General features: G+C 40.3%; 1 protein-coding gene and 1 long non-coding RNA gene across 16 annotated transcripts in view; one reads left to right on the top strand and one right to left on the bottom strand.

Moving 5' to 3' along the window:
• The window catches only part of LOC120370498, a 68,175-nt gene extending 66,215 nt beyond the window's left edge, over positions 1-1,960 (top strand). For all 3 annotated transcript variants that reach the window (XR_005583769.1, XR_005583773.1, XR_005583770.1), the window contains exon 7: positions 1,904-1,960. This is a non-coding gene — a long non-coding RNA (uncharacterized LOC120370498). The remainder of the gene's footprint in view (positions 1-1,903) is intronic.
• The window catches only part of ENOX1 (ecto-NOX disulfide-thiol exchanger 1), a 521,099-nt gene that overhangs the window by 449,248 nt on the left and 58,388 nt on the right, over positions 1-13,463 (bottom strand). The window contains exons 1-2 of one of the 13 annotated variants that reach the window (XM_039485155.1): positions 810-880; positions 618-725 (exon numbers count right to left, since the gene is read on the bottom strand). The exons of 10 other annotated variants lie outside the window; for them this stretch is intronic. The gene's annotated coding sequence lies outside the window, so the exon portion shown is untranslated. 2 more of the 13 variants (XM_039485139.1, XM_039485195.1) reach the window with 2 other exon arrangements.

The raw sequence follows: 13,463 nt of genomic DNA, 5'->3' as shown, positions 1-13,463 counted from the left end.
GTTGGGTTTTGTTTGTCGGTTAGCTTTTTTTATGCCAACTGACAAAATACAGTGAGTGTTTCTGGTTTATAAATCTGAGTGCATCACAGAAATTCAGATGCATCTTTTACATATTTGTACAAGTACGAGGTAGGCATATAGTACATGTGCTTCAGTAGATACTGCATATACACACACCAAAAATATTCTCTGCAAAACGTCTAACACTGAAAATCTACTACTTCTGCATTACATCTGTGTACATCCCTTTAAAAGATGCCAAACACATTCTCAAATCTCAGAAAATAGTTATGAAACAGAAAATGACCCCCCTACTTTTAATACCATTTCAGATAAATTCACCTCCAAGTAACTGACAGATTCCCAACTATTAAATGCTTAAAAGCTAATAGAAGCAGCAAAGAGACAAGCGAATCCAGTGTCTACAATTTCATACACTATTAATTTAAAAAATTCTTACCCAGGTTAATTCTCATTAGTTGCCAACTTGGCAGGTCCTTCTGACACCAAGCAGTTTAATATCTGTCCAAGGACCTTGCAAGAACAAGCATATATCTTAAGATCTGATTTTTGTCTGCCTGCAATGAAAGAGCAGACAATACAGTCTTTAACTTTACCTTGCTATTCCAGTTTTAAGAATCCAGTCTTACGCATGTGTATATATGTAGGTCTTCTCTCTTCACTGTCACAGTGTATTGAATATGTCACAGCTTGAGCCCAGGTCACTAAGCAGGGACAGCATACATTACTAACATCAATTACATTTTACTGCACAAGGGCATGCATGCAGAGTAAGAGACAGCACATACTTAATTGGCTGTGTAAGTCTACAGAAGTCTTTCAGTTTAACTCTTTGCCTCATGGAATAGATTCTCTCTAGTACAAACACTGGGAGGCTTCCCGGCTTTCCAGTCAGCCTGATGTTTTTTCCTTCTCGTTGACTTTTCTATATATTAATAGCAAGGACAAGGGGCAGGGTAAACAGGACAAGGGTCTAAATGAAGGAAAGACATAAGCGTGGAGCAACAAATCATATCCAAGTAATAAGAACAGCAACAAAAAGCTTACAGGTTTCTACTCTCTCCAGATTATAGTAGCAAACCAAAATATCTAGCACAGAGCACAAGCATTTGAAACAATAGACTAAACTCTGAACTGAAGTCAATTGGGTTACCAGGGGTATAAGTCACTGTCTAATTTAGCCTGTCTCTAACAAAGATCACACACACACAATGTGTCATTCTGAAACATTCACAGTAGAATTAATTTCAAATGAACAATGCATAAAGCACCACACTCAAGTGCCTGGGGTTGCACATGTGTATCACCAGCATTTATAAACAAACTAAAACAAGGAAGAGACTGTTTTAGTCTCCCTCCATTTGTTTGGAAGCTCCAGATATAATCTTAAGGCAAATTTTTCTCAAACACAGCAGTGTTTCTCTCTGGGAAATTATCTTCATTCCATTAAGCACTGGCTTTAGGTGTAAAATATGTAAGCCAAGTTAATAACAGAAAATAAATGGAAATCAATGGTATATGTTCTCAAAACTGGCTAATATTTTTGCAGTAGCAAGATATGGGAGAAAGAACAGAAACTGCTATTCATTTTTGTGAAATAAAGTCCTTTGGCAATTTTTGAAATACATTTAGCAAACTGCTTTACTACACAAGATAAATCAAGCTAGGGAGTGGTTAAACATATTGGCAAGCATATTGTTTAGGAAAAAGAGGTGACCTTTACAAGTAGTTATATGGATAGAAGATAGATTTACTGACCAGCCCAAAATACTTTTGTCATACATAAGAAAACATGATAGAGTAATAATGTAATCTATAAAACACACTGCAGTGTTTACAAAAGTGAAATAAACACTAAAATTTATACTGTTTATTTTAACAGGGTGTTTTCTTTAAAATAAAGAAGAATGAAAACAGGAGACAAACTGTTTAATGTCAGAATTCTACACTATTGAAATTGAAGAGGGGGAAAAAAGCATGCTGAGACATTAAAAAAAGCAGGAAACCAGAAAAAAAACTACATCCAAGTATTAATAGTCTGACACAAGTCCACAACAGCAAGCAAATTCAGAGTTGAGGATGAAAATTATGCCTGACATTCTGTCCTTAACTCACCATGTTGTGCCTAAGGACTACAGCATGCATAATATGCAAGAACACCCATTATTCTTTTTGGACACCAATATAATTTCCAAAAACAAGATGAGCTGAGGGCTAATTATCAGACCTAATTTCAACTGCAACTTCTGGATCTAAGCAAGACTGTGACTGTTCACTTCAATTACTTTTGTGGCTACTTTTTTCCCTAACTCCTCATAAGTGAAGGTTTGATTTTTTTGATTGAGTTTTTTATTTACCTGGTCTTTCAGTAAAAAATCATAGTCCACTGATACTACAGTTTATTTTCTATCTACTGCTACCGCCAGTTTGATTACGGGGACCCTGGAAAGGAACCGAGGTGCCTTTTGGAAGGTAGAAAATATCATGAGCTATCCATTTAGCCACTTGCTCATAGATTATTCTCTCCTTTCTGATTTACTGTTTTGATTAGATTAAGAGACATTCTGGGTTCCTTTCTTGATAATACTAGGGGAATATTTCACTACAAGTGGAATTATTTCCTTCTATTCCTGCTGCAAGCTGCAGACGAGATAAACTTTATGGTAGCAAAGTGCAGCTGGCAAACCTAAAAAGTTCCACGATTTTCGAGGGGAAGTAATTTCTCCTGGGTTCTCATTTCTGACTTTTTAGATTCCAACTCTAGTAGATCACTGTCCTCGAGAAAAGAAGAGAACTCTAAATTGGAAGAACTGGAGGAGTCTACTGCATTCTAGTGCCTACTACATTTATTATACTCTTTCCTCATAGCCTCTTTTTTAAAAAAGAGTCATCCTAGATTTCTAGGAGTTTCTCTTTAGGTAAGGCCCCTGCGAGGATTTGCTTCATTTAATTTACAGATTTAATTCATTATGGCTCAAGAACTCTCTCTTGGTTCAGGTATCTCCATTCCTCTCCCAATGCCTTGCAAAACTGTAAGTGAACATATCACATCTTTCTCTTTCTCTCTCACTCACACACACTCACAGAGCAGAGGCAGGATGTGAGAGTGTGCATTAGTGTGAATAGACTAAGTACAAAAAAAGTGGTGTTTGTATTTTGCTGTAAATTTACCATAATTCATTTCATCCTTGTCTGTTCCATCTCTTCTGGATGTGAGTTTCAGATTCCTTGGTTAGTTTCCAAGAAAGCCCTATCACCTGCACATACAAATTTTACAGTTGACAGTAAAAGCTTGACAGTTCCACTTTTCCAGTGAAATATAGCTGTTATAGGAAGTCATGATCAGTGAGACTCTAGCTCCAGAGACGAAGCAAGAATCAGAGAAAAAATCCTAGGCAAAACATATTTTGGAAGAGTGAAAAAAAGCAGAATAGGATTTAAAAAAAAATAAAGGAGGGTACAATCTCATTCCAACATGTGAAAAATTATGCTTCCATTGGTATTTCTAGGAGCTCTATACACTAATCCCTGCATATCACAGAGCAGGCCACTTTATTCCCCCCCACACACACACACCCTTCTCTTATTTCATTGTCCTCTTCCTTTCTGCTCCAGATCTCCACATTTCCCCCTTTATCTCCATTGCCTATGGTAACCTATTAAACCATCAGCTTTGTTTCTAGCTTTCCTATTTCTTTTTTTCCCCTCTACCCTCAACCTTTTAAAAAAAAATGCTACCAGAACACCCAAACCTGCAACCAAGAGGATTTCTGGTTCAGTTTAAAAAATGGAACCATTGGTAGTAGCAACTCTCTGTTGAAGTTAATAGCACTTTCCTGGGGGGCAGGAGAGGGAAAATCACCTTTTTAGAAGTAATTTGCAGCAATTAATAAGATTTAATGGGCAATACCATAATGTAATAGTTACAACAGCTGTTAAAATAGAGCATCACATATTAAACCCTCTTATTCACCATGCAAATTTACTAACCAAAACACTGATTGTTAAGAAGGGCCAGCATATTTAAGCTGTGAGTTTTTGCTGCTGTCACACTACTCCATCACCTAAAAATGCATGAATAAATGGGAGTATATGCTGTAAAAGGAGTGACTGTGTAGTCTCTCTCATATGATCAATTTCATGCCATCAATAGACCTTGGTTCTTTTCCACTTTCTTCTTCTAGGTCTGTTAGAAGAAAGCATAGCCCCAATTCAGGAAGCTATCCTTTAGATATACTACAACTCAAAATTTGTACTTCATGTAAGGGATTGAATGCTCATAATTAAAGCCCCAAACCTGCAAACTCTTATGCACATGCCCTATTTTAAGCATGGGAGCAGTCTGACTTCAGAGGAACTACTTCCATGTTTAAAGTTAAGCACATCTGTAAGTAATTGCAAGATTGGGATCTAAGTAGGGTTGCTAACCCTCCAGGATTTTCCTGGAGTCTCCAGGAATTAAAGATTAATCTTTAATTAAAGATTATGTAATGTGATGCAACCTCCAGGAATATGTCTTACCAAAATTGGCAACCCTATACCTAAGGCATTATTTCCAGGATGATCTTGGATGATTAGGTTTGGACCTCGGGAAGTATTTTTTATGTTTATTTTAAGGTCATATATCCTTGAAAAAAAAGGTTTTAAAATAAAATGATACAGAGCCCAACAACACAAGCAAATACACCACTATAAAATGCTTAAAAGCTAAGGAAATATAATATAGCAAGTTCATAAGAAGAATGAAGGAGGAAAATCCCGCAGGAAAAGAAGTTATTTTAATTACTGTTTATTTCTACCCCTCTTCCTACATATACATGGCAACGAAAATAGATTGCAAATTGCCTACTAAAGAAAGATGTATCAAAAGATGTTTACCACCCTGTTTAATGACCCATACTCAATGACATGTATAGCAAAGTAATGTTTTCATTAACTCATTTACAAATCGCTTCATAATAATAATAATCCTTTAATTCCATTTCGTCTGAGAGTTTTGACATGGGCCAACCAAGATGACAAACTACACATGCATGAAAATTAACTTCTTAAAAGGTCCTCTGCTTAAGTTACTTTTATTTATTTATTTTTCAGAATTCAAAAGTGTTCATTATGGGCTGAATCCAAAGTCTACTGAGGTCAACTGGAGTATTTCTACCTGTGCTTTGAATTAGATGCTATACCTCTAGGTGCATGTTCAGATTCATATACATCTGTATGGTTGGACACCTTAGTTGCAACAGTGGCCAGAAATATTTTTCCCCACCACCTCCATAAGACAGGATTTCACCTGCTTCCATCAGAGGCAGATCCTGACCTCAGTGATCTATTCCTTTGTCACTTCTACAAAGAGGTGCTGCAATGTTCTCTATTACCAGCTTTCTACATACAGTGGAAACTAACTTATAAAACATGCAGCCACATGTCTCCAAAGTGGACCCATCAGTTGAGGGGTAGAGGAGGGAAAATAATCATACTAGTGCTGTGTGCATTAAACCAGCTCCCAATCTACTACTGGATGAAATTTGAGGGCTGTGGTCTGACTACCGAAAAAAAACCTATTCTCTTTACACTACTTTAAGAATCCCATTATCAACTGGGACAATGCAGTTTGAAGAACACAGGCCCACGTTGGCTAGATGTGCACTCCTACTGCAGAAGGTCAGGAGGGATGAGTGCATGTATTTCCTTCTTTAAAAGACAATGCAACAAATCTGTTTGCAGAGGCCTTACCATAATAGAAATTAAACGAAAACCTCATAATTGGCAAGCAACACATCTCTCCCTTAAGGAACACAATCTATGGAATAAACATTTCCTCCATGGGTGGGGTGGAGAAAACATGGTCCTTCTATGAGTACGGCAGAGTCTAATTCTTGTATGTGGTATCTAGACACTACGGTGACTGGCACAATAAAAACACTTATGTTGCAGAGATGCATGAGAGATCAGTGGCCTGTGAGGTATTTATGGTCTGACTCACCGTTCAGTATGAAGTGCCTTGAATTGAAACCAGAAAGAACATGAAGCTAGAGTAATCTATTGATCTCTACAGCTGATCCCACAAAGTAACCAAGCTGTCATATTCTGGACCAGCTGAAGTTTCCAAGTGGCCTAGAAGTATAGCCCCATGAGCAGCCCATTGCAGCAATCCAATCTGGACATGACAAGATGGATAACTGTGGTAAGGACCAAATCCAAAAGAAACGTTCATAGTCATTGCACAGATGAAAATGTGCACTCTTTACCACCAAAGCCATATATAACAATCAGGAGTCCATAAAATAAACTTGGAATGCCAAGCCCCTTAAGAAAGAGTGGACAAACATTTTCAAAAGCTGGAGGTGGAGAGTGCTGAAGAAGAGAAAAGGTATATCTTCGCCAAACATTGTAGTTGTTTCCAGAATCCAACCATCAGCATCTTCAAATTATCTGGACTGAGTTCTGTCAGTTAACCTATGTCCAAGTCTCTATCTCCCTCAAGCACTGGACAGTTACCATCTGGATCTAATGAAAAGAAGGCAGACTGGCACATCATCAGCATACTAAGCGCACCATAGCCCCAAACCAGCTCCCTTACAGAGACATTAAGCAGCAGTGGTGCTAGAACAGAACCTACCTAGCAGAACTGCTCAAGATAAAAATATCTTAGTGTGGATAATTATTCAACTTCACCTTCTGGGATCCCTCTGAGAGGAAGGAACACACACTCAAAAATATTCCTTTCCATCCATGTCAAGATCAGCAATCAGTTCAACAAAGAGCACTGTCAAAGGCATTGTATATGTATAAACAGCTTTTGAGTAAACATGGACAAATGACCTTTATCCATTTCTAGGAGGGGTTCATCAACCAACAAGAGCAATGCTATCTGTGTGTCATACACAGACCTGAGCCAGGTCAACAGAGAATAAAGAAATCTGAAATCTTAAATACTGCCAGTCAACTCTGTGTCACTTTCTCAATACCCTTGTCCAAAGAGGGCAGGTTAGAATCATAGAATCATAGAATCATAGAATTCAAGATCAGAAGGGACCATTATGATCATCTAGTCTGACCTCCTGCAAGATGCAGGCACACCATGTCCACCACCCACTCCAGCAAGCGCGCCCCCCCCCTTTCCCGGAGGAGAAAAAAAAAAAACCACAGCCATCTTCCTTCCTCCCCTGAGGAAAAATTCCTTCCCCCCACCCAATATGGAACCCTGAACCCCGAGCATGCGGGCAAGACTCTCTCAAAAAAAATCTGATAAAATATCATCATACCATACCATTGACCAGTTGTGTTACCAGTGTGGTACTTTAATTGACCTATTGACTAAGCCCTCTCCTATATCATATTATCCCATAAAAAATAAACTTATCTTATCTTAAAGTCATGGAGGTTTCTCCCCCCCCTGTGTTTCCAGTATTGTTTGTTCCATTCTTACTCCTGATGGTTAGAAACCTTACCTCTATTTTTTCCTGAGAAATCCTATTGACACAGTTATATCTGTCGTTTCTTCGTCTCCCACCTTAGCACTGAGCTGAAATAATTTCTCTCCTTCCTCCCTATTATTTCCTCTGATATATATAAGTTCTTATCCATCTCTCTATCTTATCCCTCTTTTTTCTCCTCAAAAAACCTTCTCTCCTCTCCCTTCCATTCTCTCCTTCTTCTTCTCTCATCTCATCTTCTTCTCTCCTTTCTTCCTGTTCTTGTTTGTTTCTATCTTAGTTCAAACTCATCCACCAAAACTGCACAAACACTCACTAACAAATAATACTCAACCTGATCCTATCTCTATACTACTACTACCTCCTCCTCCTACCTCATATCCCTATTAAAAATACCTATAATCATGCAACCCAAATATTAATTACATTTTATTACCATCCAATCATCATCTCTTCTCCATCCTCCTCCCTCTCCTCCTCCCTCCTCCTCCTCCCCCTCTCCTCCTTTAACTTAACCAAAGTTCTTCCCTAAATGCATAAAATCTTGTACTTATACTTCTCTAACACTTTCATCTACCACACTATCATCCATTTACCAATCATCCTATCTATCTCCCCCTCCGATCTCCTTGTCTCCTCCTCTCCCCAATAATCCCCCCTCCCTGTTTCTCCTCCCCAACTTCCTTCCCAGCCCCATCTCAACTTTTGGTCATCAGCATCAGAAGATTTCCCAGAAATCAGACCCAAAAAAAAATAAAATCCCCACTCAACCCTCTCCCCTCCCCCCCTCCCCCCCTCCAGTCCCCTCCCCTCCTCCCTCCCCTTTAACTCCTCTCTTTCCCCCTTTGGATTTTCTTTTTTTTCCCTTTTTTTTTTCATTTAACTCCCCATTCTTTCCAAATTTCCAGTACAAATATCAGATCTGAAATCCAGATAATGATATATAAAAAAAATCCTATGAGAAAAAATCTGACTCTTCTCAAGAAGAAAAATCTTTTCTACAAGTTGATTCTCTTGGCAAATTTCTCCCTAATCATCTCCATCCCATGCCTCACCATCACATGCTCTCTTTTCATTCTCCACTCTCTTTTTCATGACTTTTTTTTCTTTTTTTGTTTTTCCATACTTTTTATTTATATAATCCTAATCTTTTTTTACTTATCTTTTTCCACTTTTTTTTTCCCCCATTTTAATTTTATATTTATTTCCCATCCAGTTAGTCGGTTTATTTATTATTTAGGGATTTATTAAAGATAATATTATCCAATATAGATTATCCGATTATATTTTTATTATTCTCTTCCTCCCCGTCCCCTTTCTACAGTTTTCAAGTTCGTTTCTACCCCCCCTCACCTCTTCTCCATATTCCCTCTCCCTTCTACCCTTCCTCCTTCATTATCCTCATTCCCTCCATCCAGATTTAGCCATTCATTATTAGCCTCAAAGAATTCTCTTTTATATTATTCCCTTATCTCCACTCCGTTTAATCTCCTCTTTTCCTTTTCTTTTTTTTTTTTCTTCTTTCTTCTTTTTCTTAAAGTTTTCTTTTTAATTATTTTTAATCCCCTCTCCTTTAGTCCCATCCCCTCGTCGCTTTGCCTTTCTCTCAGCTTCCTGCTTTTCATTCCTTTCTCTTGCCTCTCTGATCTCTCCCATTTTCCTTTTCTTTCCCTTCCTTGCCTTTTTCTCTTTTTCTTTCTTCTTTTTTTCTCTTCATCTTCTCTTCCTCTTCTGCTCTAATCCTCTTCTCTAGATCTGCTCGATTCCTCTCCCTACTCTCTCTCCTTACCTCTCTCTTTGAACTCCTCTGACAACTCTCCTGAAACCCCCCTAGATCCCTAACTTAGTTCCTCCAACCTTAGTAATAAGTCCTTTATAATTAGTTAAATTATCCCTTTAAATAAATAGCCTAATTTAGTAAAATCTAGAGCAAGGGAACATTTTGATTCTGACATTTGATGCCTCATATGTTTGTTTATTAAGGAACACTAATAAGCAGTAAAAAAAACAAGAAAAATCCCCCCCCAAAAAAAAAGATTTGCAGAAGGGTTTGTAAGTGTCTCTGAAGCGCCTACTAGCCCAAAGATGGGGTCTGTTGCACTTAGTTTCAATCCTTATTTAAACCATCTCAGATTAACTCTGCAGATCTTAATTAATAGCAAGACATGGTTCAGGCTACCTGAAATAAACGTGAAGTCTGAGTACTTCTTTGATTGCAAGAAACAGAGAAAAAAATTGAATGCTGTGTAACTGTAATACCCATTGACCAAAGCTGGCTGGGGGCAGTCCAGAGCTGCGGTCAAGAGGACAGAGGCCCTGGACAGGAAGGTGGAATGCTGGATAAAACTTTTTTCAAGATCCTGGTGGATATAATTCTGAAGAGCAGCTAATTTGGATTCTGACACAGAGTATATTTGGCCAAACAGAATCTTGCTCCAGATTGTAAGTCATTCAGATGGTCATATTGCTGGTGAGGGGGCAGTGTGTCTGTGCTTTGTTTTCTGAAGACGTGAACATTCCTGGTACTTCATGGGAAGAGTGATGGCTGACCCTCACAGCAGAGAAGCCTGCTCTGTTGCCTGAGCACCTCTCTCTGTTTCTGGAGCCCAGGCAAAGGTTCAAGTTTGGAAGTCAGGAGGCAGTTGTCCCAGCAGAATTCAGAGTTAAATGTCATGGTGGGCTGTCACCAGGAGATATGTGGGTCACTTTGCCAGTCAGGGGATTTCAAATATGAAAGGGAAATGTGGGGACCAGAGCAGCCTGAACTGGAGGAGCACATGGTGCTCCTCAACCATCACGATGAGACCACAGGCAAGCAGCGATCAATCAACTGTCTTGAACAGATCAGGGTGGCCTTAGGTATGGGCAGGCTAAAAGCATTCATAGCCCTGACCAGATATAAATTTCTATCCGCAGCTGAGCCGTAACAAGGAATTTTTGCGCCTGAGGCAAGGGCCAGCTCCAGGCTCTTTGGCGGCAAGTCCCTGAGTCCCTGTCGGAGGGAAGGACCTGCCGCCGAATTGCCACCACTGTTTCATTCATTCTTTGATGGCAATTCGGTGGCGGGTCCCTGAGTCCCTCTCGGAGAGAAGGACCCACCGCCGAATTGCCGCCGAAGAATGAATGAAGCGGCGGTAGCAATTCGGCAGAAGGCCCTTCCCTCCGAGAGGGACTCAGGGCCACCGATCATGGTAGAGCTGCACCCCTCCGCTTTGCACGCCCGAGGCAAGTGCCTCACTTGCCTCGCCCTTGTTACGGCACTGATCTGCAGATGCGGATATCTGTGGATAGAAATCAGCATCCACTTCACCATAGCAAGGCTCTCCAGAACTGTAGCAGGGAGAGGAGCAGAACATGGAGCCACTGGGCAGCCCCACACCAGCTGCGTCTTCTCCGTCTGTGTACTACAACAGCAGCAGGATGACAGGCTGGGGAGGCGAGGCTGGGAAAGGGGCAGAAATCTGAGCTCTGCCCCCTGCCCTTCCATGCACAGAGCTGCATCTTCGTCCTTCCTTCTGTTCCTTTCCCCGCTGCGGTTCCTGGGAGAGCCCTGTCCCAAAGTCTCCGGTGCAGAGTTCCATCCCTCACTGGGTAACATGGGATGGATCATGGGGAAGGGACAGGGAGAGCGTGGGGGCCCCAGGCTGGGGGCAGGGCAGTGAGGAGTCACATGGAGAGTCATGTGGGAAGGTTTCATGCCCCCCCCCACTTAGCTGGTCCTCCCCGGTACCGGTAAGAAATTGATTTTACTTGCACCACTCACCAGAACTGATCATCTAGTCTGATTTCCTGCACATTGCAGGCCACAGAACCTCACCCACCGACTCCTGTAATAGACCCCTAACCTCTGGCTGAGTTACCGAAGTCCTCAAATCATGATTTAAAGACTTCATGTTACAGAGTATCCACCATTTAGACTAGTTTAAACCTGCAGGTGACATGTCCCAGGCTGCAGAGAAAGGTGAAAAGCCCCCAGGGTCTCTGCCAATCTGACTGCGGTGAAAATTCTTTCCCGACCTCAAATATGGCGAACAGCTGAACCTGGAGCAAGACCAACCAGCTAGACACCTGGAAAAGAATTTCTCTGTAATAACTCAAAGCCCTCCCATCTAGTGTTCCATCACCAGCCATTGGAGATATTTGCTTCTAGCAATCGCAGATCAGCTACATGCCACTGTAGGCAGTCTCATAATACCATCCCCTCCATAAATTTATCAAGATAAGTGTTGAAGCCAATTAGGCATTTTGCTCCCACTGCTACCCTTAGAAGGCCATTCCAGAACTTCACTCCTTTGACGGTTAGTAACCTTCTCCTAATTTCAAGCCTAAATTTGTTGATGGCCAGTTTATAGACATTTGTTCTTGCATCCACATTCGTGCTTACTTAAATAACTTCTCTCCATCCCTGGTACTTATCCCTCTGATGTATTTATAGAGAGCAATCATCTCTCCTCAGCCTTCTTTTGGTTAGGCTAAACAAGCCAAGCTCTTTGAGTCTCCTTTCATAAGGTAAGTTTTCCATTCCTCCGATCATCCTATTAGCCCTTCTCTGCACCTGTTCCAGTTTGAATTCATCTTTCTTAAACATGGGAAACCAGAATCATACATAGTATTCCAGATGAGTTCTCACCAGTATATTGTATAACGGTACTAACACTTCCCTAGCTCCACTGGAAATACCTTGCCTGATGCCTCCTAGAATTGCATTAGCCTTTTTCACGGCCACATCACATTGGTGGCTCATAGTCATCCTGTGATCAATCAGTACACCCAGGTTTTTCTCTCCTCTGTCACTTCCAACTTATAGCAAAAAATCTTCTTGTAATCACTAAGTGCATGACCTTGCACTTTGCACTATTAAATTTCATCCCATTTCTATTCCTCTAGTTTTCAAGGATGTCCAAATCTTCTTGTAGGATATTCTGATCCTCCTCCGTATTGGCGATACTTCCCAACTTTGTGACATCTGCAAATTTTATTAGCATAGTCCCATTTTTTGTGCCAAGGGTCATTAATGAAAATGCTAAATAAGATTGGTCCCAAGACCAATCCCTGAGGAATTCCACTAGTAACTTCCCTCCAGCCGGGCAGTTCCCCTTTCAGTATGACCCGTTGTAGTCTTCCTTTTAACCAGTTCCTTTTCCACCTTTCAATTCTCATATTAATCTCCATCCTTTCCAATGTAATTAATAATTTCCCATGTGGAAATGTATCAAATGCCTTACTGAAATCCAAGTAGATAAAATTGACTGAATTTCCTTTTTCTAAAAAGCCAGTTATCTTCTCAGAGATTAGGTTGGTCTGGCATAATCTACCTATTATAAAACCATGTATTTTACCTCAATTACCATTTACCTGTATTTCCTTAACTACTTCATCTTTCAAAATTTGTTCCAAGACATTACATACAACTGAGGTCAAACAAAGAGGCCTATAATGTCCTTGACCACTTTTCCCCCCTTTCTTAAAAATAGGTAGTATATCAGCAATCCTCTAGTCATAGGGTATGTAAACTTGGGGGTCATATTCATTAAAAATCCCTGCTATTGGTCTTGCAATTTCAAGTGCCAGTTCCTTTAATATTCTTGGATGGAGCTTATCCAGGCCTCCTGATTTGGTCCCAGTAAGCTGTTTGAGTTGGACTTCCAGCTCAGATGTTGTAATTTCTACTTCCATAGCCTTATTTCCATTAACCACCCTGCCACTACCCCTAATATCCTCATTAGCCTTATTAAAAACTGTTGCATAGTATTCACGTAAGTCAGGGGTCGGCAACCTCTGGCACGCGGCTCGCCAGGGTAAGTTTGTCCTCCAATCTATATCTCCTGTAACCACACAATTCCCAGCAGTATTTATTTCATTTAAAAATATTAAATATGTCTCTATCCATATCCAAATCAGATCATGGGGGTCTGTAGCACTCCAAGCACTATTATACAGTATTCTGCTTTCACCCATTATGGACCAATCAACTCTTGCCAACAATATGAGACAGAGACCTAAACA

The sequence above is a fragment of the Mauremys reevesii genome, linkage group 1 (assembly GCF_016161935.1).
Source record: "Mauremys reevesii isolate NIE-2019 linkage group 1, ASM1616193v1, whole genome shotgun sequence".
NCBI classification, from domain to species: Eukaryota; Metazoa; Chordata; order Testudines; family Geoemydidae; genus Mauremys; species Mauremys reevesii.
Note: the sequence above shows the minus strand (reverse complement) of the source record. Positions and strands in the feature narration are given on the sequence as shown.